The sequence below is a fragment of the Primulina tabacum genome, unplaced genomic scaffold (genome assembly GCF_025594145.1).
Source record: "Primulina tabacum isolate GXHZ01 unplaced genomic scaffold, ASM2559414v2 Contig733, whole genome shotgun sequence".
NCBI lineage: Eukaryota > Viridiplantae > Streptophyta > Magnoliopsida > Lamiales > Gesneriaceae > Primulina > Primulina tabacum.
In genome coordinates this window covers 35,278-59,631 of record NW_027459876.1, presented here as the reverse complement: position 1 = coordinate 59,631, position 24,354 = coordinate 35,278, and the positions used below count along the sequence as shown (strand labels likewise).

General features: G+C 45.3%; 29 non-coding genes across 29 annotated transcripts; all 29 read right to left on the bottom strand.

Annotated features, from left to right (window-relative positions):
* Nucleotides 1–1,125: 1,125 nt before the first annotated feature.
* LOC142534933 (5S ribosomal RNA) lies at nucleotides 1,126–1,245 on the bottom strand. The gene has a single exon (XR_012817288.1). It is a non-coding gene; the product is annotated as a 5S ribosomal RNA (ribosomal RNA).
* Nucleotides 1,246–1,922: 677 nt separating this feature from the next.
* Nucleotides 1,923–2,042, bottom strand: LOC142534876 (5S ribosomal RNA). Its single transcript, XR_012817234.1, has one exon. It is a non-coding gene; the product is annotated as a 5S ribosomal RNA (ribosomal RNA).
* Nucleotides 2,043–2,725: 683 nt separating this feature from the next.
* LOC142534875 (5S ribosomal RNA) lies at nucleotides 2,726–2,844 on the bottom strand. The gene has a single exon (XR_012817233.1). It is a non-coding gene; the product is annotated as a 5S ribosomal RNA (ribosomal RNA).
* A 684-nt stretch (nucleotides 2,845–3,528) lies between these two features.
* Nucleotides 3,529–3,647, bottom strand: LOC142534914 (5S ribosomal RNA). The gene has a single exon (XR_012817270.1). It is a non-coding gene; the product is annotated as a 5S ribosomal RNA (ribosomal RNA).
* A 683-nt stretch (nucleotides 3,648–4,330) lies between these two features.
* LOC142534913 (5S ribosomal RNA) lies at nucleotides 4,331–4,449 on the bottom strand. The gene has a single exon (XR_012817269.1). It is a non-coding gene; the product is annotated as a 5S ribosomal RNA (ribosomal RNA).
* A 684-nt stretch (nucleotides 4,450–5,133) lies between these two features.
* LOC142534870 (5S ribosomal RNA) lies at nucleotides 5,134–5,251 on the bottom strand. Its single transcript, XR_012817229.1, has one exon. It is a non-coding gene; the product is annotated as a 5S ribosomal RNA (ribosomal RNA).
* Nucleotides 5,252–5,934: 683 nt separating this feature from the next.
* On the bottom strand, nucleotides 5,935–6,053 carry LOC142534912 (5S ribosomal RNA). The gene has a single exon (XR_012817268.1). It is a non-coding gene; the product is annotated as a 5S ribosomal RNA (ribosomal RNA).
* A 684-nt stretch (nucleotides 6,054–6,737) lies between these two features.
* LOC142534911 (5S ribosomal RNA) lies at nucleotides 6,738–6,856 on the bottom strand. Its single transcript, XR_012817267.1, has one exon. It is a non-coding gene; the product is annotated as a 5S ribosomal RNA (ribosomal RNA).
* Nucleotides 6,857–7,540: 684 nt separating this feature from the next.
* Nucleotides 7,541–7,659, bottom strand: LOC142534910 (5S ribosomal RNA). Its single transcript, XR_012817266.1, has one exon. It is a non-coding gene; the product is annotated as a 5S ribosomal RNA (ribosomal RNA).
* Nucleotides 7,660–8,343: 684 nt separating this feature from the next.
* On the bottom strand, nucleotides 8,344–8,461 carry LOC142534871 (5S ribosomal RNA). The gene has a single exon (XR_012817230.1). It is a non-coding gene; the product is annotated as a 5S ribosomal RNA (ribosomal RNA).
* Nucleotides 8,462–9,146: 685 nt separating this feature from the next.
* Nucleotides 9,147–9,265, bottom strand: LOC142534909 (5S ribosomal RNA). Its single transcript, XR_012817265.1, has one exon. It is a non-coding gene; the product is annotated as a 5S ribosomal RNA (ribosomal RNA).
* Nucleotides 9,266–9,949: 684 nt separating this feature from the next.
* LOC142534907 (5S ribosomal RNA) lies at nucleotides 9,950–10,068 on the bottom strand. The gene has a single exon (XR_012817263.1). It is a non-coding gene; the product is annotated as a 5S ribosomal RNA (ribosomal RNA).
* A 684-nt stretch (nucleotides 10,069–10,752) lies between these two features.
* Nucleotides 10,753–10,870, bottom strand: LOC142534932 (5S ribosomal RNA). The gene has a single exon (XR_012817287.1). It is a non-coding gene; the product is annotated as a 5S ribosomal RNA (ribosomal RNA).
* Nucleotides 10,871–11,552: 682 nt separating this feature from the next.
* On the bottom strand, nucleotides 11,553–11,672 carry LOC142534879 (5S ribosomal RNA). Its single transcript, XR_012817237.1, has one exon. It is a non-coding gene; the product is annotated as a 5S ribosomal RNA (ribosomal RNA).
* Nucleotides 11,673–12,356: 684 nt separating this feature from the next.
* Nucleotides 12,357–12,475, bottom strand: LOC142534929 (5S ribosomal RNA). The gene has a single exon (XR_012817284.1). It is a non-coding gene; the product is annotated as a 5S ribosomal RNA (ribosomal RNA).
* Nucleotides 12,476–13,160: 685 nt separating this feature from the next.
* LOC142534906 (5S ribosomal RNA) lies at nucleotides 13,161–13,279 on the bottom strand. Its single transcript, XR_012817262.1, has one exon. It is a non-coding gene; the product is annotated as a 5S ribosomal RNA (ribosomal RNA).
* A 683-nt stretch (nucleotides 13,280–13,962) lies between these two features.
* Nucleotides 13,963–14,081, bottom strand: LOC142534928 (5S ribosomal RNA). The gene has a single exon (XR_012817283.1). It is a non-coding gene; the product is annotated as a 5S ribosomal RNA (ribosomal RNA).
* Nucleotides 14,082–14,763: 682 nt separating this feature from the next.
* Nucleotides 14,764–14,882, bottom strand: LOC142534927 (5S ribosomal RNA). Its single transcript, XR_012817282.1, has one exon. It is a non-coding gene; the product is annotated as a 5S ribosomal RNA (ribosomal RNA).
* Nucleotides 14,883–15,566: 684 nt separating this feature from the next.
* On the bottom strand, nucleotides 15,567–15,685 carry LOC142534905 (5S ribosomal RNA). Its single transcript, XR_012817261.1, has one exon. It is a non-coding gene; the product is annotated as a 5S ribosomal RNA (ribosomal RNA).
* A 684-nt stretch (nucleotides 15,686–16,369) lies between these two features.
* On the bottom strand, nucleotides 16,370–16,488 carry LOC142534904 (5S ribosomal RNA). Its single transcript, XR_012817260.1, has one exon. It is a non-coding gene; the product is annotated as a 5S ribosomal RNA (ribosomal RNA).
* A 684-nt stretch (nucleotides 16,489–17,172) lies between these two features.
* LOC142534903 (5S ribosomal RNA) lies at nucleotides 17,173–17,291 on the bottom strand. Its single transcript, XR_012817259.1, has one exon. It is a non-coding gene; the product is annotated as a 5S ribosomal RNA (ribosomal RNA).
* Nucleotides 17,292–17,974: 683 nt separating this feature from the next.
* Nucleotides 17,975–18,093, bottom strand: LOC142534902 (5S ribosomal RNA). Its single transcript, XR_012817258.1, has one exon. It is a non-coding gene; the product is annotated as a 5S ribosomal RNA (ribosomal RNA).
* Nucleotides 18,094–18,777: 684 nt separating this feature from the next.
* LOC142534926 (5S ribosomal RNA) lies at nucleotides 18,778–18,896 on the bottom strand. The gene has a single exon (XR_012817281.1). It is a non-coding gene; the product is annotated as a 5S ribosomal RNA (ribosomal RNA).
* A 684-nt stretch (nucleotides 18,897–19,580) lies between these two features.
* Nucleotides 19,581–19,699, bottom strand: LOC142534901 (5S ribosomal RNA). Its single transcript, XR_012817257.1, has one exon. It is a non-coding gene; the product is annotated as a 5S ribosomal RNA (ribosomal RNA).
* Nucleotides 19,700–20,383: 684 nt separating this feature from the next.
* LOC142534900 (5S ribosomal RNA) lies at nucleotides 20,384–20,502 on the bottom strand. The gene has a single exon (XR_012817256.1). It is a non-coding gene; the product is annotated as a 5S ribosomal RNA (ribosomal RNA).
* Nucleotides 20,503–21,185: 683 nt separating this feature from the next.
* LOC142534924 (5S ribosomal RNA) lies at nucleotides 21,186–21,304 on the bottom strand. The gene has a single exon (XR_012817280.1). It is a non-coding gene; the product is annotated as a 5S ribosomal RNA (ribosomal RNA).
* Nucleotides 21,305–21,987: 683 nt separating this feature from the next.
* LOC142534923 (5S ribosomal RNA) lies at nucleotides 21,988–22,106 on the bottom strand. Its single transcript, XR_012817279.1, has one exon. It is a non-coding gene; the product is annotated as a 5S ribosomal RNA (ribosomal RNA).
* A 683-nt stretch (nucleotides 22,107–22,789) lies between these two features.
* On the bottom strand, nucleotides 22,790–22,908 carry LOC142534898 (5S ribosomal RNA). The gene has a single exon (XR_012817255.1). It is a non-coding gene; the product is annotated as a 5S ribosomal RNA (ribosomal RNA).
* A 684-nt stretch (nucleotides 22,909–23,592) lies between these two features.
* LOC142534897 (5S ribosomal RNA) lies at nucleotides 23,593–23,711 on the bottom strand. The gene has a single exon (XR_012817254.1). It is a non-coding gene; the product is annotated as a 5S ribosomal RNA (ribosomal RNA).
* Nucleotides 23,712–24,354: the final 643 nt, after the last annotated feature.

Here is a 24,354-nt window from a genome sequence, read left to right as displayed (position 1 = left end):
CGCACAGAAACCGGCTCACGACAACAAAAAATCGATAAATGTTCCCAGAAAATAGAAAAAAATAAGAAGAAGGAATTAACGAATGTAAAGCTATTATTATGCCTGGAATACGATAAAATGGAACCGGAATCAAACGAACTTCTAATGAGGTTCTCGTCGTTTGCCCACGTTTACAATCAAATTAGCCTACAATTTGTTCCAAATCCGGCAGTGCCGAGCTACTTTCATTTCACATGCTTATCTGGTCCCGATTGCGATTTCAGAGATTTTGAGCGAAAATCGTTTGTAAACTAAGTAATTCAAAATAGAAACAAAACACGAAAAGGGGTTTACAACACGAGGACTTCCCAGGGGACCGGGGGTCACCATCCTAGTACTGCTCTCGCCCAAGCACGCTTAACTTCGAAGTTTGTGGGATCGGTGCATAGTGCTGGTATGATCGCACTCGACATTGAGGTGGGATGTTATCTTATTCCCTCGAGTCGTGTAGAGCGGGCGGCGATGGACACACGCTGGCACTGTCTCTCGCCCAATTATACCATGAAGTTAAGCGTTCTGGCCGATGGCAGAGCTAGGATGGGTGACCTCCCTGGGAAAACCTCGTGTCGCGACCGTTTCCGTAAATTATGAATAAAACAGTCGAAATAATTGTTTTTAATGAGTTAACCGTCTCCGGAGTAATCTGCGTCATACCCTTCCGCACAGACCGGCTCACGACAACAAAAATCGATAAATGTTCCCAGAAAATAGAAAAAAAATAAGAAGAAGGAAATAACGAATGTAAAGCTATTATTATGCCTGGGATACGATAAAATGGAACCGGAATCGAATTTCGACTTCCTAAGCGGATTTCTCGAGAAAACGAAAGCTTAACAGAAGCGTTAAATCGCAAATTAGAGGGTCTTAGAGAAGGAATTCGGCTAAAATCTCGTCAGCTCATTGCGTAGTAATGAGTCCTCGTCCGTTTGCCCGTTTACAATCAAATTAGCCTACAATTTTGTCCAAATCCGGCAGTGCCCGAGCTACTTTCATTTCACATGTCTTATCTGGTCCCGATCGAGATTCAGATGATTTGAGCCGAAAATCGTCTGTCAACAAGTAATCAAAAATAGAAAAACACGAAAAGGGGTGCAACACGAGGACTTCCCAGGGGGGTCACCCATCCTAGTACTGCTCTCGCCCAAGCACGCTTAACTTCGGAGTTCTGATGGGATCCGGTGCATTAGTGCTGGTATGATCGCACCCGACATTGATGGGATGTTTATTCTTATATCCCTCGAGTACGTGTGGAGCGGGCGGCGATGGACAACACGCGGCACTGCTCTCGCCCAATCATAACCATGAAGTTAAGCGTTCTGGCGCGATGGCAGAGCTAGATGGGTGACCTCCCTGGGAAGACCTCGTGTCGCGACCGTTTACGTAAATTATGGATAAAACAGTCGAAATAATTGTTTTAATGAGTTAACCGTCTCCGGAGTAATCTGCGTCATACCCTTCCGCACAGAACCGGCTCACGACAACAAAAATCGATAAATGTTCCCAGAAAATAGAAAAAAAAATAAGAAGAAGGAAATAACGAATGTAAAGCTATTATTATGCCTGAGATACGATAAAATGGAACCGGAATCGAATTTCGAACTTCCTAAGCGGATTTCTCGAGGAAACGAAAGCTTAACAGAACGGTAAATCGCAAATTAGAGGGTCTTAGAAAGGAATTCGGCTAAATCTCGTCAGCTCATTGCGTAGTAATGAGTCTCGTCCGTTTGCCCGTTTACAATCAAATTAGCCTACAATTTTGTCCAAATCCGGCAGTGCCCGAGCTACTTTCATTTCACATGTCTTATCTGGTCCCGATCGAGATTCAGATGATTTGAGCCGAAAATCGTCTGTCAACAAGTAATCAAAAATAGAAAAACACGAAAAGGGTGCAACACGAGAACTTCCCAGGGGGTCACCCATCCTAGTACTGCTCTCGCCCAAGCATGCTTAACTTCGGAGTTCTGATGGAGATCCGGTGCATTAGTGCTGGTATGATCGCACCCAACATTGAGTGGGATGTTTATTCTTATATCCCTCGAGTACGTGTGGAGCGGGCGGCGATGGACAACACGCGGCACTGCTCTCGCCCAATCATAACCATGAAGTTAAGCGTTCTGGCGCGATGGCAAGAGCTAGGATGGGTGACCTCCCTGGGAAGACCTCGTGTCGCGACCGTTTACGTGAATTATGATAAAACAGTCGAAATAATTGTTTTTAATGAGTTAACCGTCTCCGGAGTAATCTGCGTCATACCCTTCCGCACAGAACCGGCTCACGACAACAAAAATCGATAAATGTTCCCAGAAAATAGAAAAAAAATAAGAAGAAGGAAATAACGAATGTAAAGCTATTATTATGCCTGGGATACGATAAAATGGAACCGGAATCGAATTTCGAACTTCCTAAGCGGATTTCTCGAGGAAACGAAAGCTTAACAGAAGCGTTAAATCGCAAATTAGAGGGTCTTAGAGAAGGAATTCGGCTAAAATCTCGTCAGCTCATTGCGTAGTAATGAGTCTCGTCCGTTTGCCCGTTTACAATCAAATTAGCCTACAATTTTGTCCAAATCCGGCAGTGCCCGAGCTACTTTCATTTCACATGTCTTATCTGGTCCCGATCGAGATTCAGATGATTTGAGCCGAAAATCGTCTGTCAACAAGTAATCAAAAATAGAAAAACACGAAAAGGGGTGCAACACGAGGACTTCCCAGGGGGTCACCCATCCTAGTACTGCTCTAGCCCAAGCATGCTTAACTTCGGAGTTCTGATGGGATCCGGTGCATTAGTGCTGGTATGATCGCACCCGACATTGAGTGGGATGTTTATTCTTATATCCCTCGAGTACGTGTGGAGCGGGCGGCGATGGACAACACGCGGCACTGCTCTCGCCCAATCATAACCATGAAGTTAAGCGTTCTGGCGCGATGGCAGAGGTAGGATGGGTGACCTCCCTGGGAAGACCTCGTGTCGCGACCGTTTACGTAAATTATGGATAAAACAGTCGAAATAATTGTTTTTAATGAGTTAACCGTCTCCGGAGTAATCTGCGTCATACCCTTCCGCACAGAACCGGCTCACGACAACAAAAATCGATAAATGTTCCCAGAAAATAGAAAAAAAAATAAGAAGAAGGAAATAACGAATGTAAAGCTATTATTATGCCTGGGATACGATAAAATGGAACCGGAATCGAATTTCGAACTTCCTAAGCGGATTTCTCGAGGAAACGAAAGCTTAACAGAAGCGGTAAATCGCAAATTAGAGGGTCTTAGAGAAGGAATTCGGCTAAAATCTCGTCAGCTCATTGCGTAGTAATGAGTCTCGTCCGTTTGCCCGTTTACAATCAAATTAGCCTACAATTTTGTCCAAATCCGGCAGTGCCCGAGCTACTTTCATTTCACATGTCTTATCTGGTCCCGATCGAGATTCAGATGATTTGAGCCGAAAATCGTCTGTCAACAAGTAATCAAAAATAGAAAAACACGAAAAGGGGTGCAACACGAGGACTTCCCAGGGGGTCACCCATCCTAGTACTGCTCTCGCCCAAGCACGCTTAACTTCGGAGTTCTGATGGGATCCGGTGCATTAGTGCTGGTATGATCGCACCCGACATTGAGTGGGATGTTTATTCTTATATCCCTCGAGTACGTGTGGAGCGGGCGGCGATGGACAACACGCGGCACTGCTCTCGCCCAATCATAACCATGAAGTTAAGCGTTCTGGCGCGATGGCAGAGCTAGGATGGGTGACCTCCCTGGGAAGACCTCGTGTCGCGACCGTTTACGTAAATTATGGATAAAACAGTCGAAATAATTGTTTTTAATGAGTTAACCGTCTCCGGAGTAATCTGCGTCATACCCTTCCGCACAGAACCGGCTCACGACAACAAAAATCGATAAATGTTCCCAGAAAATAGAAAAAAAATAAGAAGAAGGAAATAACGAATGTAAAGCTATTATTATGCCTGGGATACGATAAAATGGAACCGGAATCGAATTTCGAACTTCCTAAGCGGATTTCTCGAGGAAACGAAAGCTTAACAGAAGCGTTAAATCGCAAATTAGAGGGTCTTAGAGAAGGAATTCGGCTAAAATCTCGTCAGCTCATTGCGTAGTAATGAGTCTCGTCCGTTTGCCCGTTTACAATCAAATTAGCCTACAATTTTGTCCAAATCCGGCAGTGCCCGAGCTACTTTCATTTCACATGTCTTATCTGGTCCCGATCGAGATTCAGATGATTTGAGCCGAAAATCGTCTGTCAACAAGTAATCAAAAATAGAAAAACACGAAAAGGGGTGCAACACGAGGACTTCCCAGGGGGTCACCCATCCTAGTACTGCTCTCGCCCAAGCACGCTTAACTTCGGAGTTCTGATGGGATCCGGTGCATTAGTGCTGGTATGATCGCACCCGACATTGAGTGGGATGTTTATTCTTATATCCCTCGAGTACGTGTGGAGCGGGCGGCGATGGACAACACGCGGCACTGCTCTCGCCCAATCATAACCATGAAGTTAAGCGTTCTGGCGCGATGGCAGAGCTAGGATGGGTGACCTCCCTGGGAAGACCTCGTGTCGCGACCGTTTACGTAAATTATGGATAAAACAGTCGAAATAATTGTTTTTAATGAGTTAACCGTCTCCGGAGTAATCTGCGTCATACCCTTCCGCACAGAACCGGCTCACGACAACAAAAATCGATAAATGTTCCCAGAAAATAGAAAAAAAAATAAGAAGAAGGAAATAACGAATGTAAAGCTATTATTATGCCTGGGATACGATAAAATGGAACCGGAATCGAATTTCGAACTTCCTAAGCGGATTTCTCGAGGAAACGAAAGCTTAACAGAAGCGGTAAATCGCAAATTAGAGGGTCTTAGAGAAGGAATTCGGCTAAAATCTCGTCAGCTCATTGCGTAGTAATGAGTCTCGTCCGTTTGCCCGTTTACAATCAAATTAGCCTACAATTTTGTCCAAATCCGGCAGTGCCCGAGCTACTTTCATTTCACATGTCTTATCTGGTCCCGATCGAGATTCAGATGATTTGAGCCGAAAATCGTCTGTCAACAAGTAATCAAAAATAGAAAAACACGAAAAGGGGTGCAACACGAGGACTTCCAGGGGGTCACCCATCCTAGTACTGCTCTCGCCCAAGCACGCTTAACTTCGGAGTTCTGATGGGATCCGGTGCATTAGTGCTGGTATGATCGCACCCGACATTGAGTGGGATGTTTATTCTTATATCCCTCGAGTACGTGTGGAGCGGGCGGCGATGGACAACACGCGGCACTGCTCTCGCCCAATCATAACCATGAAGTTAAGCGTTCTGGCGCGATGGCAGAGCTAGGATGGGTGACCTCCCTGGGAAGACCTCGTGTCGCGACCGTTTACGTAAATTATGGATAAAACAGTCGAAATAATTGTTTTTAATGAGTTAACCGTCTCCGGAGTAATCTGCGTCATACCCTTCCGCACAGAACCGGCTCACGACAACAAAAATCGATAAATGTTCCCAGAAAATAGAAAAAAAATAAGAAGAAGGAAATAACGAATGTAAAGCTATTATTATGCCTGGGATACGATAAAATGGAACCGGAATCGAATTTCGAACTTCCTAAGCGGATTTCTCGAGGAAACGAAAGCTTAACAGAAGCGGTAAATCGCAAATTAGAGGGTCTTAGAGAAGGAATTCGGCTAAAATCTCGTCAGCTCATTGCGTAGTAATGAGTCTCGTCCGTTTGCCCGTTTACAATCAAATTAGCCTACAATTTTGTCCAAATCCGGCAGTGCCCGAGCTACTTTCATTTCACATGTCTTATCTGGTCCCGATCGAGATTCAGATGATTTGAGCCGAAAATCGTCTGTCAACAAGTAATCAAAAATAGAAAAACACGAAAAGGGGTGCAACACGAGGACTTCCCAGGGGGTCACCCATCCTAGTACTGCTCTCGCCCAAGCACGCTTAACTTCGGAGTTCTGATGGGATCCGGTGCATTAGTGCTGGTATGATCGCACCCGACATTGAGTGGGATGTTTATTCTTATATCCCTCGAGTACGTGTGGAGCGGGCGGCGATGGACAACACGCGGCACTGCTCTCGCCCAATCATAACCATGAAGTTAAGCGTTCTGGCGCGATGGCAGAGGCTAGGATGGGTGACCTCCCTGGGAAGACCTCGTGTCGCGACCGTTTACGTAAATTATGGATAAAACAGTCGAAATAATTGTTTTTAATGAGTTAACCGTCTCCGGAGTAATCTGCGTCATACCCTTCCGCACAGAACCGGCTCACGACAACAAAAATCGATAAATGTTCCCAGAAAATAGAAAAAAAATAAGAAGAAGGAAATAACGAATGTAAAGCTATTATTATGCCTGGGATACGATAAAATGGAACCGGAATCGAATTTCGAACTTCCTAAGCGGATTTCTCGAGGAAACGAAAGCTTAACAGAAGCGGTAAATCGCAAATTAGAGGGTCTTAGAGAAGGAATTCGGCTAAAATCTCGTCAGCTCATTGCGTAGTAATGAGTCTCGTCCGTTTGCCCGTTTACAATCAAATTAGCCTACAATTTTGTCCAAATCCGGCAGTGCCCGAGCTACTTTCATTTCACATGTCTTATCTGGTCCCGATCGAGATTCAGATGATTTGAGCCGAAAATCGTCTGTCAACAAGTAATCAAAAATAGAAAAACACGAAAAGGGGTGCAACACGAGGACTTCCCAGGGGGTCACCCATCCTAGTACTGCTCTCGCCCAAGCACGCTTAACTTCGGAGTTCTGATGGGATCCGGTGCATTAGTGCTGGTATGATCGCACCCGACATTGAGTGGGATGTTTATTCTTATATCCCTCGAGTACGTGTGGAGCGGGCGGCGATGGACAACACGCGGCACTGCTCTCGTCCAATCATAACCATGAAGTTGAGCGTTCTGGCGCGATGGTAGAGCTAGGATGGGTGACCTCCCTGGGAAGACCTCGTGTCGCGACCGTTTACGTAAATTATGGATAAAACAGTCGAAATAATTATTTTTAATGAGTTAACCGTCTCCGGAGTAATCTGCGTCATACCCTTCCGCACAGAACCGGCTCACGACAACAAAAATCGATAAATGTTCCCAGAAAATAGAAAAAAAAATAAGAAGAAGGAAATAACGAATGTAAAGCTATTATTATGCCTGGGATACGATAAAATGGAACCGGAATCGAATTTCGAACTTCCTAAGCGGATTTCTCGAGGAAACGAAAGCTTAACAGAAGCGGTAAATCGCAAATTAGAGGGTCTTAGAGAAGGAATTCGGCTAAAATCTCGTCAGCTCATTGCGTAGTAATGAGTCTCGTCCGTTTGCCCGTTTACAATAAAATTAGCCTACAATTTTGTCCAAATCCGGCAGTGCCCGAGCTACTTTCATTTCACATGTCTTATCTGGTCCCGATCGAGATTCAGATGATTTGAGCCGAAAATCGTCTGTCAACAAGTAATCAAAAATAGAAAAACACGAAAAGGGGTGCAACACGAGGACTTCCCAGGGGGTCACCCATCCTAGTACTGCTCTCGCCCAAGCACGCTTAACTTCGGAGTTCTGATGGGATCCGGTGCATTAGTGCTGGTATGATCGCACCCGACATTGAGTGGGATGTTTATTCTTATATCCCTCGAGTACGTGTGGAGCGGGCGGCGATGGACAACACGCGGCACTGCTCTCGCCCAATCATAACCATGAAGTTAAGCGTTCTGGCGCGATGGCAGAGGTAGGATGGGTGACCTCCCTGGGAAGACCTCGTGTCGCGACCGTTTACGTAAATTATGGATAAAACAGTCGAAATAATTGTTTTTAATGAGTTAACCGTCTCCGGAGTAATCTGCGTCATACCCTTCCGCACAGAACCGGCTCACGACAACAAAAATCGATAAATGTTCCCAGAAAATAGAAAAAAAAATAAGAAGAAGGAAATAACGAATGTAAAGCTATTATTATGCCTGGGATACGATAAAATGGAACCGGAATCGAATTTCGAAATTCCTAAGCGGATTTCTCGAGGAAACGAAAGCTTAACAGAAGCGGTAAATCGCAAATTAGAGGGTCTTAGAGAAGGAATTCGGCTAAAATCTCGTCAGCTCATTGCGTAGTAATGAGTCTCGTCCGTTTGCCCGTTTACAATCAAATTAGCCTACAATTTTGTCCAAATCCGGCAGTGCCCGAGCTACTTTCATTTCACATGTCTTATCTGGTCCCGATCGAGATTCAGATGATTTGAGCCGAAAATCGTCTAGTCAACAAGTAATCAAAAATAGAAAAACACGAAAAGGGTGCAACACGAGGACTTCCAGGGGGTCACCCATCCTAGTACTGCTCTCGCCCAAGCACGCTTAACTTCGGAGTTCTGATGGGATCCGGTGCATTAGTGCTGGTATGATCGCACCCGACATTGAGTGGGATGTTTATTCTTATATCCCTCGAGTACGTGTGGAGCGGGCGGCGATGGACAACACGCGGCACTGCTCTCGCCCAATCATAACCATGAAGTTAAGCGTTCTGGCGCGATGGCAGAGGCTAGGATGGGTGACCTCCCTGGGAAGACCTCGTGTCGCGACCGTTTACGTAAATTATGGATAAAACAGTCGAAATAATTGTTTTTAATGAGTTAACCGTCTCCGGAGTAATCTGCGTCATACCCTTCCGCACAGAACCGGCTCACGACAACAAAAATCGATAAATGTTCCCAGAAAATAGAAAAAAAAATAAGAAGAAGGAAATAACGAATGTAAAGCTATTATTATGCCTGGGATACGATAAAATGGAACCGGAATCGAATTTCGAACTTCCTAAGCGGATTTCTCGAGGAAACGAAAGCTTAACAGAAGCGTAAATCGCAAATTAGAGGGTCTTAGAGAAGGAATTCGGCTAAAATCTCGTCAGCTCATTGCGTAGTAATGAGTCTCGTCCGTTTGCCCGTTTACAATCAAATTAGCCTACAATTTTGTCCAAATCCGGCAGTGCCCGAGCTACTTTCATTTCACATGTCTTATCTGGTCCCGATCGAGATTCAGATGATTTGAGCCGAAAATCGTCTGTCAACAAGTAATCAAAAATAGAAAAACACGAAAAAGGGGTGCAACACGAGGACTTCCCAGGGGGTCACCCATCCTAGTACTGCTCTCGCCCAAGCACGCTTAACTTCGGAGTTCTGATGGGATCCGGTGCATTAGTGCTGGTATGATCGCACCCGACATTGAGTGGGATGTTTATTCTTATATCCCTCGAGTACGTGTGGAGCGGGCGGCGATGGACAACACGCGGCACTGCTCTCGCCCAATCATAACCATGAAGTTAAGCGTTCTGGCGCGATGGCAGAGCTAGGATGGGTGACCTCCCTGGGAAGACCTCGTGTCGCGACCGTTTACGTAAATTATGGATAAAACAGTCGAAATAATTGTTTTTAATGAGTTAACCGTCTCCGGAGTAATCTGCGTCATACCCTTCCGCACAGAACCGGCTCACGACAACAAAAATCGATAAATGTTCCCAGAAAATAGAAAAAAAAATAAGAAGAAGGAAATAACGAATGTAAAGCTATTATTATGCCTGGGATACGATAAAATGGAACCGGAATCGAATTTCGAACTTCCTAAGCGGATTTCTCGAGGAAACGAAAGCTTAACAGAAGCGGTAAATCGCAAATTAGAGGGTCTTAGAGAAGGAATTCGGCTAAAATCTCGTCAGCTCATTGCGTAGTAATGAGTCTCGTCCGTTTGCCCGTTTACAATCAAATTAGCCTACAATTTTGTCCAAATCCGGCAGTGCCCGAGCTACTTTCATTTCACATGTCTTATCTGGTCCCGATCGAGATTCAGATGATTTGAGCCGAAAATCGTCTGTCAACAAGTAATCAAAAATAGAAAAACACGAAAAGGGGTGCAACACGAGGACTTCCCAGGGGGTCACCCATCCTAGTACTGCTCTCGCCCAAGCACGCTTAACTTCGGAGTTCTGATGGGATCCGGTGCATTAGTGCTGGTATGATCGCACCCGACATTGAGTGGGATGTTTATTCTTATATCCCTCGAGTACGTGTGGAGCGGGCGGCGATGGACAACACGCGGCACTGCTCTCGCCCAATCATAACCATGAAGTTAAGCGTTCTGGCGCGATGGCAGAGGCTAGGATGGGTGACCTCCCTGGGAAGACCTCGTGTCGCGACCGTTTACGTAAATTATGGATAAAACAGTCGAAATAATTGTTTTTAATGAGTTAACCGTCTCCGGAGTAATCTGCGTCATACCCTTCCGCACAGAACCGGCTCACGACAACAAAAATCGATAAATGTTCCCAGAAAATAGAAAAAAAATAAGAAGAAGGAAATAACGAATGTAAAGCTATTATTATGCCTGGGATACGATAAAATGGAACCGGAATCGAATTTCGAACTTCCTAAGCGGATTTCTCGAGGAAACGAAAGCTTAACAGAAGCGGTAAATCGCAAATTAGAGGGTCTTAGAGAAGGAATTCGGCTAAAATCTCGTCAGCTCATTGCGTAGTAATGAGTCTCGTCCGTTTGCCCGTTTACAATCAAATTAGCCTACAATTTTGTCCAAATCCGGCAGTGCCCGAGCTACTTTCATTTCACATGTCTTATCTGGTCCCGATCGAGATTCAGATGATTTGAGCCGAAAATCGTCTGTCAACAAGTAATCAAAAATAGAAAAACACGAAAAGGGGTGCAACACGAGGACTTCCCAGGGGTCACCCATCCTAGTACTGCTCTCGCCCAAGCACGCTTAACTTCGGAGTTCTGATGGGATCCGGTGCATTAGTGCTGGTATGATCGCACCCGACATTGAGTGGGATGTTTATTCTTATATCCCTCGAGTACGTGTGGAGCGGGCGGCGATGGACAACACGCGGCACTGCTCTCGCCCAATCATAACCATGAAGTTAAGCGTTCTGGCGCGATGGCAGAGCTAGGATGGGTGACCTCCCTGGGAAGACCTCGTGTCGCGACCGTTTACGTAAATTATGGATAAAACAGTCGAAATAATTGTTTTTAATGAGTTAACCGTCTCCGGAGTAATCTGCGTCATACCCTTCCGCACAGAACCGGCTCACGACAACAAAAATCGATAAATGTTCCCAGAAAATAGAAAAAAAATAAGAAGAAGGAAATAACGAATGTAAAGCTATTATTATGCCTGGGATACGATAAAATGGAACCGGAATCGAATTTCGAACTTCCTAAGCGGATTTCTCGAGGAAACGAAAGCTTAACAGAAGCGTTAAATCGCAAATTAGAGGGTCTTAGAGAAGGAATTCGGCTAAAATCTCGTCAGCTCATTGCGTAGTAATGAGTCTCGTCCGTTTGCCCGTTTACAATCAAATTAGCCTACAATTTTGTCCAAATCCGGCAGTGCCCGAGCTACTTTCATTTCACATGTCTTATCTGGTCCCGATCGAGATTCAGATGATTTGAGCCGAAAATCGTCTATCAACAAGTAATCAAAAATAGAAAAACACGAAAAGGGTGCAACACGAGGACTTCCCAGGGGGTCACCCATCCTAGTACTGCTCTCAGCCCAAGCACGCTTAACTTCGGAGTTCTGATGGGATCCGGTGCATTAGTGCTGGTATGATCGCACCCGACATTGAGTGGGATGTTTATTCTTATATCCCTCGAGTACGTGTGGAGCGGGCGGCGATGGACAACACGCGGCACTGCTCTCGCCCAATCATAACCATGAAGTTAAGCGTTCTGGCGCGATGGCAGAGCTAGGATGGGTGACCTCCCTGGGAAGACCTCGTGTCGCGACCGTTTACGTAAATTATGGATAAAACAGTCGAAATAATTGTTTTTAATGAGTTAACCGTCTCCGGAGTAATCTGCGTCATACCCTTCCGCACAGAACCGGCTCACGACAACAAAAATCGATAAATGTTCCCAGAAAATAGAAAAAAAAATAAGAAGAAGGAAATAACGAATGTAAAGCTATTATTATGCCTGGGATACGATAAAATGGAACCGGAATCGAATTTCGAACTTCCTAAGCGGATTTCTCGAGGAAACGAAAGCTTAACAGAAGCGGTAAATCGCAAATTAGAGGGTCTTAGAGAAGGAATTCGGCTAAAATCTCGTCAGCTCATTGCGTAGTAATGAGTCTCGTCCGTTTGCCCGTTTACAATCAAATTAGCCTACAATTTTGTCCAAATCCGGCAGTGCCCGAGCTACTTTCATTTCACATGTCTTATCTGGTCCCGATCGAGATTCAGATGATTTGAGCCGAAAATCGTCTGTCAACAAGTAATCAAAAATAGAAAAACACGAAAAAGGGTGCAACACGAGGACTTCCCAGGGGGTCACCCATCCTAGTACTGCTCTCGCCCAAGCACGCTTAACTTCGGAGTTCTGATGGGATCCGGTGCATTAGTGCTGGTATGATCGCACCCGACATTGAGTGGGATGTTTATTCTTATATCCCTCGAGTACGTGTGGAGCGGGCGGCGATGGACAACACGCGGCACTGCTCTCGCCCAATCATAACCATGAAGTTAAGCGTTCTGGCGCGATGGCAGAGCTAGGATGGGTGACCTCCCTGGGAAGACCTCGTGTCGCGACCGTTTACGTAAATTATGGATAAAACAGTCGAAATAATTGTTTTTAATGAGTTAACCGTCTCCGGAGTAATCTGCGTCATACCCTTCCGCACAGAACCGGCTCACGACAACAAAAATCGATAAATGTTCCCAGAAAATAGAAAAAAAAATAAGAAGAAGGAAATAACGAATGTAAAGCTATTATTATGCCTGGGATACGATAAAATGGAACCGGAATCGAATTTCGAACTTCCTAAGCGGATTTCTCGAGGAAACGAAAGCTTAACAGAAGCGGTAAATCGCAAATTAGAGGGTCTTAGAGAAGGAATTCGGCTAAAATCTCGTCAGCTCATTGCGTAGTAATGAGTCTCGTCCGTTTGCCCGTTTACAATCAAATTAGCCTACAATTTTGTCCAAATCCGGCAGTGCCCGAGCTACTTTCATTTCACATGTCTTATCTGGTCCCGATCGAGATTCAGATGATTTGAGCCGAAAATCGTCTGTCAACAAGTAATCAAAAATAGAAAAACACGAAAAAGGGGTGCAACACGAGGACTTCCCAGGGGGTCACCCATCCTAGTACTGCTCTCGCCCAAGCACGCTTAACTTCGGAGTTCTGATGGGATCCGGTGCATTAGTGCTGGTATGATCGCACCCGACATTGAGTGGGATGTTTATTCTTATATCCCTCGAGTACGTGTGGAGCGGGCGGCGATGGACAACACGCGGCACTGCTCTCGCCCAATCATAACCATGAAGTTAAGCGTTCTGGCGCGATGGCAGAGCTAGGATGGGTGACCTCCCTGGGAAGACCTCGTGTCGCGACCGTTTACGTAAATTATGGATAAAACAGTCGAAATAATTGTTTTTAATGAGTTAACCGTCTCCGGAGTAATCTGCGTCATACCCTTCCGCACAGAACCGGCTCACGACAACAAAAATCGATAAATGTTCCCAGAAAATAGAAAAAAAAATAAGAAGAAGGAAATAACGAATGTAAAGCTATTATTATGCCTGGGATACGATAAAATGGAACCGGAATCGAATTTCGAACTTCCTAAGCGGATTTCTCGAGGAAACGAAAGCTTAACAGAAGCGGTAAATCGCAAATTAGAGGGTCTTAGAGAAGGAATTCGGCTAAAATCTCGTCAGCTCATTGCGTAGTAATGAGTCTCGTCCGTTTGCCCGTTTACAATCAAATTAGCCTACAATTTTGTCCAAATCCGGCAGTGCCCGAGCTACTTTCATTTCACATGTCTTATCTGGTCCCGATCGAGATTCAGATGATTTGAGCCGAAAATCGTCTGTCAACAAGTAATCAAAAATAGAAAAACACGAAAAGGGTGCAACACGAGGACTTCCCAGGGGGTCACCCATCCTAGTACTGCTCTCGCCCAAGCACGCTTAACTTCGGAGTTCTGATGGGATCCGGTGCATTAGTGCTGGTATGATCGCACCCGACATTGAGTGGGATGTTTATTCTTATATCCCTCGAGTACGTGTGGAGCGGGCGGCGATGGACAACACGCGGCACTGCTCTCGCCCAATCATAACCATGAAGTTAAGCGTTCTGGCGCGATGGCAGAGCTAGGATGGGTGACCTCCCTGGGAAGACCTCGTGTCGCGACCGTTTACGTAAATTATGGATAAAACAGTCGAAATAATTGTTTTTAATGAGTTAACCGTCTCCGGAGTAATCTGCGTCATACCCTTCCGCACAGAACCGGCTCACGACAACAAAAATCGATAAATGTTCCCAGAAAATAGAAAAAAAATAAGAAGAAGGAAATAACGAATGTAAAGCTATTATTATGCCTGGGATACGATAAAATGGAACCGGAATCGAATTTCGAACTTCCTAAGCGGATTTCTCGAGGAAACGAAAGCTTAACAGAAGCGGTAAATCGCAAATTAGAGGGTCTTAGAGAAGGAATTCGGCTAAAATCTCGTCAGCTCATTGCGTAGTAATGAGTCTCGTCCGTTTGCCCGTTTACAATCAAATTAGCCTACAATTTTGTCCAAATCCGGCAGTGCCCGAGCTACTTTCATTTCACATGTCTTATCTGGTCCCGATCGAGATTCAGATGATTTGAGCCGAAAATCGTCTGTCAACAAGTAATCAAAAATAGAAAAACACGAAAAGGGTGCAACACGAGGACTTCCCAGGGGGTCACCCATCCTAGTACTGCTCTCGCCCAAGCACGCTTAACTTCGGAGTTCTGATGGGATCCGGTGCATTAGTGCTGGTATGATCGCACCCGACATTGAGTGGGATGTTTATTCTTATATCCCTCGAGTACGTGTGGAGCGGGCGGCGATGGACAACACGCGGCACTGCTCTCGCCCAATCATAACCATGAAGTTAAGCGTTCTGGCGCGATGGCAGAGCTAGGATGGGTGACCTCCCTGGGAAGACCTCGTGTCGCGACCGTTTACGTAAATTATGGATAAAACAGTCGAAATAATTGTTTTTAATGAGTTAACCGTCTCCGGAGTAATCTGCGTCATACCCTTCCGCACAGAACCGGCTCACGACAACAAAAATCGATAAATGTTCCCAGAAAATAGAAAAAAAAATAAGAAGAAGGAAATAACGAATGTAAAGCTATTATTATGCCTGGGATACGATAAAATGGAACCGGAATCGAATTTCGAACTTCCTAAGCGGATTTCTCGAGGAAACGAAAGCTTAACAGAAGCGGTAAATCGCAAATTAGAGGGTCTTAGAGAAGGAATTCGGCTAAAATCTCGTCAGCTCATTGCGTAGTAATGAGTCTCGTCCGTTTGCCCGTTTACAATCAAATTAGCCTACAATTTTGTCCAAATCCGGCAGTGCCCGAGCTACTTTCATTTCACATGTCTTATCTGGTCCCGATCGAGATTCAGATGATTTGAGCCGAAAATCGTCTGTCAACAAGTAATCAAAAATAGAAAAACACGAAAAGGGGTGCAACACGAGGACTTCCCAGGGGGTCACCCATCCTAGTACTGCTCTCGCCCAAGCACGCTTAACTTCGGAGTTCTGATGGGATCCGGTGCATTAGTGCTGGTATGATCGCACCCGACATTGAGTGGGATGTTTATTCTTATATCCCTCGAGTACGTGTGGAGCGGGCGGCGATGGACAACACGCGGCACTGCTCTCGCCCAATCATAACCATGAAGTTAAGCGTTCTGGCGCGATGGCAGAGCTAGGATGGGTGACCTCCCTGGGAAGACCTCGTGTCGCGACCGTTTACGTAAATTATGGATAAAACAGTCGAAATAATTGTTTTTAATGAGTTAACCGTCTCCGGAGTAATCTGCGTCATACCCTTCCGCACAGAACCGGCTCACGACAACAAAAATCGATAAATGTTCCCAGAAAATAGAAAAAAAAATAAGAAGAAGGAAATAACGAATGTAAAGCTATTATTATGCCTGGGATACGATAAAATGGAACCGGAATCGAATTTCGAACTTCCTAAGCGGATTTCTCGAGGAAACGAAAGCTTAACAGAAGCGGTAAATCGCAAATTAGAGGGTCTTAGAGAAGGAATTCGGCTAAAATCTCGTCAGCTCATTGCGTAGTAATGAGTCTCGTCCGTTTGCCCGTTTACAATCAAATTAGCCTACAATTTTGTCCAAATCCGGCAGTGCCCGAGCTACTTTCATTTCACATGTCTTATCTGGTCCCGATCGAGATTCAGATGATTTGAGCCGAAAATCGTCTGTCAACAAGTAATCAAAAATAGAAAAACACGAAAAGGGGTGCAACACGAGGACTTCCCAGGGGGTCACCCATCCTAGTACTGCTCTCGCCCAAGCACGCTTAACTTCGGAGTTCTGATGGGATCCGGTGCATTAGTGCTGGTATGATCGCACCCGACATTGAGTGGGATGTTTATTCTTATATCCCTCGAGTACGTGTGGAGCGGGCGGCGATGGACAACACGCGGCACTGCTCTCGCCCAATCATAACCATGAAGTTAAGCGTTCTGGCGCGATGGCAGAGCTAGGATGGGTGACCTCCCTGGGAAGACCTCGTGTCGCGACCGTTTACGTAAATTATGGATAAAACAGTCGAAATAATTGTTTTTAATGAGTTAACCGTCTCCGGAGTAATCTGCGTCATACCCTTCCGCACAGAACCGGCTCACGACAACAAAAATCGATAAATGTTCCCAGAAAATAGAAAAAAAAATAAGAAGAAGGAAATAACGAATGTAAAGCTATTATTATGCCTGGGATACGATAAAATGGAACCGGAATCGAATTTCGAACTTCCTAAGCGGATTTCTCGAGGAAACGAAAGCTTAACAGAAGCGGTAAATCGCAAATTAGAGGGTCTTAGAGAAGGAATTCGGCTAAAATCTCGTCAGCTCATTGCGTAGTAATGAGTCTCGTCCGTTTGCCCGTTTACAATCAAATTAGCCTACAATTTTGTCCAAATCCGGCAGTGCCCGAGCTACTTTCATTTCACATGTCTTATCTGGTCCCGATCGAGATTCAGATGATTTGAGCCGAAAATCGTCTGTCAACAAGTAATCAAAAATAGAAAAACACGAAAAGGGGTGCAACACGAGGACTTCCCAGGGGGTCACCCATCCTAGTACTGCTCTCGCCCAAGCACGCTTAACTTCGGAGTTCTGATGGGATCCGGTGCATTAGTGCTGGTATGATCGCACCCGACATTGAGTGGGATGTTTATTCTTATATCCCTCGAGTACGTGTGGAGCGGGCGGCGATGGACAACACGCGGCACTGCTCTCGCCCAATCATAACCATGAAGTTAAGCGTTCTGGCGCGATGGCAGAGCTAGGATGGGTGACCTCCCTGGGAAGACCTCGTGTCGCGACCGTTTACGTAAATTATGGATAAAACAGTCGAAATAATTGTTTTTAATGAGTTAACCGTCTCCGGAGTAATCTGCGTCATACCCTTCCGCACAGAACCGGCTCACGACAACAAAAATCGATAAATGTTCCCAGAAAATAGAAAAAAAATAAGAAGAAGGAAATAACGAATGTAAAGCTATTATTATGCCTGGGATACGATAAAATGGAACCGGAATCGAATTTCGAACTTCCTAAGCGGATTTCTCGAGGAAACGAAAGCTTAACAGAAGCGGTAAATCGCAAATTAGAGGGTCTTAGAGAAGGAATTCGGCTAAAATCTCGTCAGCTCATTGCGTAGTAATGAGTCTCGTCCGTTTGCCCGTTTACAATCAAATTAGCCTACAATTTTGTCCAAATCCGGCAGTGCCCGAGCTACTTTCATTTCACATGTCTTATCTGGTCCCGATCGAGATTCAGATGATTTGAGCCGAAAATCGTCTGTCAACAAGTAATCAAAAATAGAAAAACACGAAAAGGGGTGCAACACGAGGACTTCCCAGGGGGTCACCCATCCTAGTACTGCTCTCGCCCAAGCACGCTTAACTTCGGAGTTCTGATGGGATCCGGTGCATTAGTGCTGGTATGATCGCACCCGACATTGAGTGGGATGTTTATTCTTATATCCCTCGAGTACGTGTGGAGCGGGCGGCGATGGACAACACGCGGCACTGCTCTCGCCCAATCATAACCATGAAGTTAAGCGTTCTGGCGCGATGGCAGAGCTAGGATGGGTGACCTCCCTGGGAAGACCTCGTGTCGCGACCGTTTACGTAAATTATGGATAAAACAGTCGAAATAATTGTTTTTAATGAGTTAACCGTCTCCGGAGTAATCTGCGTCATACCCTTCCGCACAGAACCGGCTCACGACAACAAAAATCGATAAATGTTCCCAGAAAATAGAAAAAAAAATAAGAAGAAGGAAATAACGAATGTAAAGCTATTATTATGCCTGGGATACGATAAAATGGAACCGGAATCGAATTTCGAACTTCCTAAGCGGATTTCTCGAGGAAACGAAAGCTTAACAGAAGCGGTAAATCGCAAATTAGAGGGTCTTAGAGAAGGAATTCGGCTAAAATCTCGTCAGCTCATTGCGTAGTAATGAGTCTCGTCCGTTTGCCCGTTTACAATCAAATTAGCCTACAATTTTGTCCAAATCCGGCAGTGCCCGAGCTACTTTCATTTCACATGTCTTATCTGGTCCCGATCGAGATTCAGATGATTTGAGCCGAAAATCGTCTGTCAACAAGTAATCAAAAATAGAAAAACACGAAAAAGGGTGCAACACGAGGACTTCCCAGGGGGTCACCCATCCTAGTACTGCTCTCGCCCAAGCACGCTTAACTTCGGAGTTCTGATGGGATCCGGTGCATTAGTGCTGGTATGATCGCACCCGACATTGAGTGGGATGTTTATTCTTATATCCCTCGAGTACGTGTGGAGCGGGCGGCGATGGACAACACGCGGCACTGCTCTCGCCCAATCATAACCATGAAGTTAAGCGTTCTGGCGCGATGGCAGAGCTAGGATGGGTGACCTCCCTGGGAAGACCTCGTGTCGCGACCGTTTACGTAAATTATGGATAAAACAGTCGAAATAATTGTTTTTAATGAGTTAACCGTCTCCGGAGTAATCTGCGTCATACCCTTCCGCACAGAACCGGCTCACGACAACAAAAATCGATAAATGTTCCCAGAAAATAGAAAAAAAAATAAGAAGAAGGAAATAACGAATGTAAAGCTATTATTATGCCTGGGATACGATAAAATGGAACCGGAATCGAATTTCGAACTTCCTAAGCGGATTTCTCGAGGAAACGAAAGCTTAACAGAAGCGGTAAATCGCAAATTAGAGGGTCTTAGAGAAGGAATTCGGCTAAAATCTCGTCAGCTCATTGCGTAGTAATGAGTCTCGTCCGTTTGCCCGTTTACAATCAAATTAGCCTACAATTTTGTCCAAATCCGGCAGTGCCCGAGCTACTTTCATTTCACATGTCTTATCTGGTCCCGATCGAGATTCAGATGATTTGAGCCGAAAATCGTCTGTCAACAAGTAATCAAAAATAGAAAAACACGAAAAGGGGTGCAACACGAGGACTTCCCAGGGGGTCACCCATCCTAGTACTGCTCTCGCCCAAGCACGCTTAACTTCGGAGTTCTGATGGGATCCGGTGCATTAGTGCTGGTATGATCGCACCCGACATTGAGTGGGATGTTTATTCTTATATCCCTCGAGTACGTGTGGAGCGGGCGGCGATGGACAACACGCGGCACTGCTCTCGCCCAATCATAACCATGAAGTTAAGCGTTCTGGCGCGATGGCAGAGCTAGGATGGGTGACCTCCCTGGGAAGACCTCGTGTCGCGACCGTTTACGTAAATTATGGATAAAACAGTCGAAATAATTGTTTTTAATGAGTTAACCGTCTCCGGAGTAATCTGCGTCATACCCTTCCGCACAGAACCGGCTCACGACAACAAAAATCGATAAATGTTCCCAGAAAATAGAAAAAAAAATAAGAAGAAGGAAATAACGAATGTAAAGCTATTATTATGCCTGGGATACGATAAAATGGAACCGGAATCGAATTTCGAACTTCCTAAGCGGATTTCTCGAGGAAACGAAAGCTTAACAGAAGCGGTAAATCGCAAATTAGAGGGTCTTAGAGAAGGAATTCGGCTAAAATCTCGTCAGCTCATTGCGTAGTAATGAGTCTCGTCCGTTTGCCCGTTTACAATCAAATTAGCCTACAATTTTGTCCAAATCCGGCAGTGCCCGAGCTACTTTCATTTCACATGTCTTATCTGGTCCCGATCGAGATTCAGATGATTTGAGCCGAAAATCGTCTGTCAACAAGTAATCAAAAATAGAAAAACACGAAAAGGGGTGCAACACGAGGACTTCCCAGGGGGTCACCCATCCTAGTACTGCTCTCGCCCAAGCACGCTTAACTTCGGAGTTCTGATGGGATCCGGTGCATTAGTGCTGGTATGATCGCACCCGACATTGAGTGGGATGTTTATTCTTATATCCCTCGAGTACGTGTGGAGCGGGCGGCGATGGACAACACGCGGCACTGCTCTCGCCCAATCATAACCATGAAGTTAAGCGTTCTGGCGCGATGGCAGAGCTAGGATGGGTGACCTCCCTGGGAAGACCTCGTGTCGCGACCGTTTACGTAAATTATGGATAAAACAGTCGAAATAATTGTTTTTAATGAGTTAACCGTCTCCGGAGTAATCTGCGTCATACCCTTCCGCACAGAACCGGCTCACGACAACAAAAATCGATAAATGTTCCCAGAAAATAGAAAAAAAAATAAGAAGAAGGAAATAACGAATGTAAAGCTATTATTATGCCTGGGATACGATAAAATGGAACCGGAATCGAATTTCGAACTTCCTAAGCGGATTTCTCGAGGAAACGAAAGCTTAACAGAAGCGGTAAATCGCAAATTAGAGGGTCTTAGAGAAGGAATTCGGCTAAAATCTCGTCAGCTCATTGCGTAGTAATGAGTCTCGTCCGTTTGCCCGTTTACAATCAAATTAGCCTACAATTTTGTCCAAATCCGGCAGTGCCCGAGCTACTTTCATTTCACATGTCTTATCTGGTCCCGATCGAGATTCAGATGATTTGAGCCGAAAATCGTCTGTCAACAAGTAATCAAAAATAGAAAAACACGAAAAGGGTGCAACACGAGGACTTCCCAGGGGGTCACCCATCCTAGTACTGCTCTCGCCCAAGCACGCTTAACTTCGGAGTTCTGATGGGATCCGGTGCATTAGTGCTGGTATGATCGCACCCGACATTGAGTGGGATGTTTATTCTTATATCCCTCGAGTACGTGTGGAGCGGGCGGCGATGGACAACACGCGGCACTGCTCTCGCCCAATCATAACCATGAAGTTAAGCGTTCTGGCGCGATGGCAGAGCTAGGATGGGTGACCTCCCTGGGAAGACCTCGTGTCGCGACCGTTTACGTAAATTATGGATAAAACAGTCGAAATAATTGTTTTTAATGAGTTAACCGTCTCCGGAGTAATCTGCGTCATACCCTTCCGCACAGAACCGGCTCACGACAACAAAAATCGATAAATGTTCCCAGAAAATAGAAAAAAAAATAAGAAGAAGGAAATAACGAATGTAAAGCTATTATTATGCCTGGGATACGATAAAATGGAACCGGAATCGAATTTCGAACTTCCTAAGCGGATTTCTCGAGGAAACGAAAGCTTAACAGAAGCGTTAAATCGCAAATTAGAGGGTCTTAGAGAAGGAATTCGGCTAAAATCTCGTCAGCTCATTGCGTAGTAATGAGTCTCGTCCGTTTGCCCGTTTACAATCAAATTAGCCTACAATTTTGTCCAAATCCGGCAGTGCCCGAGCTACTTTCATTTCACATGTCTTATCTGGTCCCGATCGAGATTCAGATGATTTGAGCCGAAAATCGTCTGTCAACAAGTAATCAAAAATAGAAAAACACGAAAAGGGTGCAACACGAGGACTTCCCAGGGGGTCACCCATCCTAGTACTGCTCTCGCCCAAGCACGCTTAACTTCGGAGTTCTGATGGGATCCGGTGCATTAGTGCTGGTATGATCGCACCCGACATTGAGTGGGATGTTTATTCTTATATCCCTCGAGTACGTGTGGAGCGGGCGGCGATGGACAACACGCGGCACTGCTCTCGCCCAATCATAACCATGAAGTTAAGCGTTCTGGCGCGATGGCAGAGCTAGGATGGGTGACCTCCCTGGGAAGACCTCGTGTCGCGACCGTTTACGTAAATTATGGATAAAACAGTCGAAATAATTGTTTTTAATGAGTTAACCGTCTCCGGAGTAATCTGCGTCATACCCTTCCGCACAGAACCGGCTCACGACAACAAAAATCGATAAATGTTCCCAGAAAATAGAAAAAAAATAAGAAGAAGGAAATAACGAATGTAAAGCTATTATTATGCCTGGGATACGATAAAATGGAACCGGAATCGAATTTCGAACTTCCTAAGCGGATTTCTCGAGGAAACGAAAGCTTAACAGAAGCGGTAAATCGCAAATTAGAGGGTCTTAGAGAAGGAATTCGGCTAAAATCTCGTCAGCTCATTGCGTAGTAATGAGTCTCGTCCGTTTGCCCGTTTACAATCAAATTAGCCTACAATTTTGTCCAAATCCGGCAGTGCCCGAGCTACTTTCATTTCACATGTCTTATCTGGTCCCGATCGAGATTCAGATGATTTGAGCCGAAAATCGTCTGTCAACAAGTAATCAAAAATAGAAAAACACGAAAAGGGGTGCAACACGAGGACTTCCCAGGGGGTCACCCATCCTAGTACTGCTCTCGCCCAAGCACGCTTAACTTCGGAGTTCTGATGGGATCCGGTGCATTAGTGCTGGTATGATCGCACCCGACATTGAGTGGGATGTTTATTCTTATATCCCTCGAGTACGTGTGGAGCGGGCGGCGATGGACAACACGCGGCACTGCTCTCGCCCAATCATAACCATGAAGTTAAGCGTTCTGGCGCGATGGCAGAGCTAGGATGGGTGACCTCCCTGGGAAGACCTCGTGTCGCGACCGGTTACGTAAATTATGGATAAAACAGTCGAAATAATTGTTTTTAATGAGTTAACCGTCTCCGGAGTAATCTGCGTCATACCCTTCCGCACAGAACCGGCTCACGACAACAAAAATCGATAAATGTTCCCAGAAAATAGAAAAAAAAATAAGAAGAAGGAAATAACGAATGTAAAGCTATTATTATGCCTGGGATACGATAAAATGGAACCGGAATCGAATTTCGAACTTCCTAAGCGGATTTCTCGAGGAAACGAAAGCTTAACAGAAGCGGTAAATCGCAAATTAGAGGGTCTTAGAGAAGGAATTCGGCTAAAATCTCGTCAGCTCATTGCGTAGTAATGAGTCTCGTCCGTTTGCCCGTTTACAATCAAATTAGCCTACAATTTTGTCCAAATCCGGCAGTGCCCGAGCTACTTTCATTTCACATGTCTTATCTGGTCCCGATCGAGATTCAGATGATTTGAGCCGAAAATCGTCTGTCAACAAGTAATCAAAAATAGAAAAACACGAAAAGGGGTGCAACACGAGGACTTCCCAGGGGGTCACCCATCCTAGTACTGCTCTCGCCCAAGCACGCTTAACTTCGGAGTTCTGATGGGATCCGGTGCATTAGTGCTGGTATGATCGCACCCGACATTGAGTGGGATGTTTATTCTTATATCCCTCGAGTACGTGTGGAGCGGGCGGCGATGGACAACACGCGGCACTGCTCTCGCCCAATCATAACCATGAAGTTAAGCGTTCTGGCGCGATGGCAGAGCTAGGATGGGTGACCTCCCTGGGAAGACCTCGTGTCGCGACCGTTTACGTAAATTATGGATAAAACAGTCGAAATAATTGTTTTTAATGAGTTAACCGTCTCCGGAGTAATCTGCGTCATACCCTTCCGCACAGAACCGGCTCACGACAACAAAAATCGATAAATGTTCCCAGAAAATAGAAAAAAAAATAAGAAGAAGGAAATAACGAATGTAAAGCTATTATTATGCCTGGGATACGATAAAATGGAACCGGAATCGAATTTCGAACTTCCTAAGCGGATTTCTCGAGGAAACGAAAGCTTAACAGAAGCGGTAAATCGCAAATTAGAGGGTCTTAGAGAAGGAATTCGGCTAAAATCTCGTCAGCTCATTGCGTAGTAATGAGTCTCGTCCGTTTGCCCGTTTACAATCAAATTAGCCTACAATTTTGTCCAAATCCGGCAGTGCCCGAGCTACTTTCATTTCACATGTCTTATCTGGTCCCGATCGAGATTCAGATGATTTGAGCCGAAAA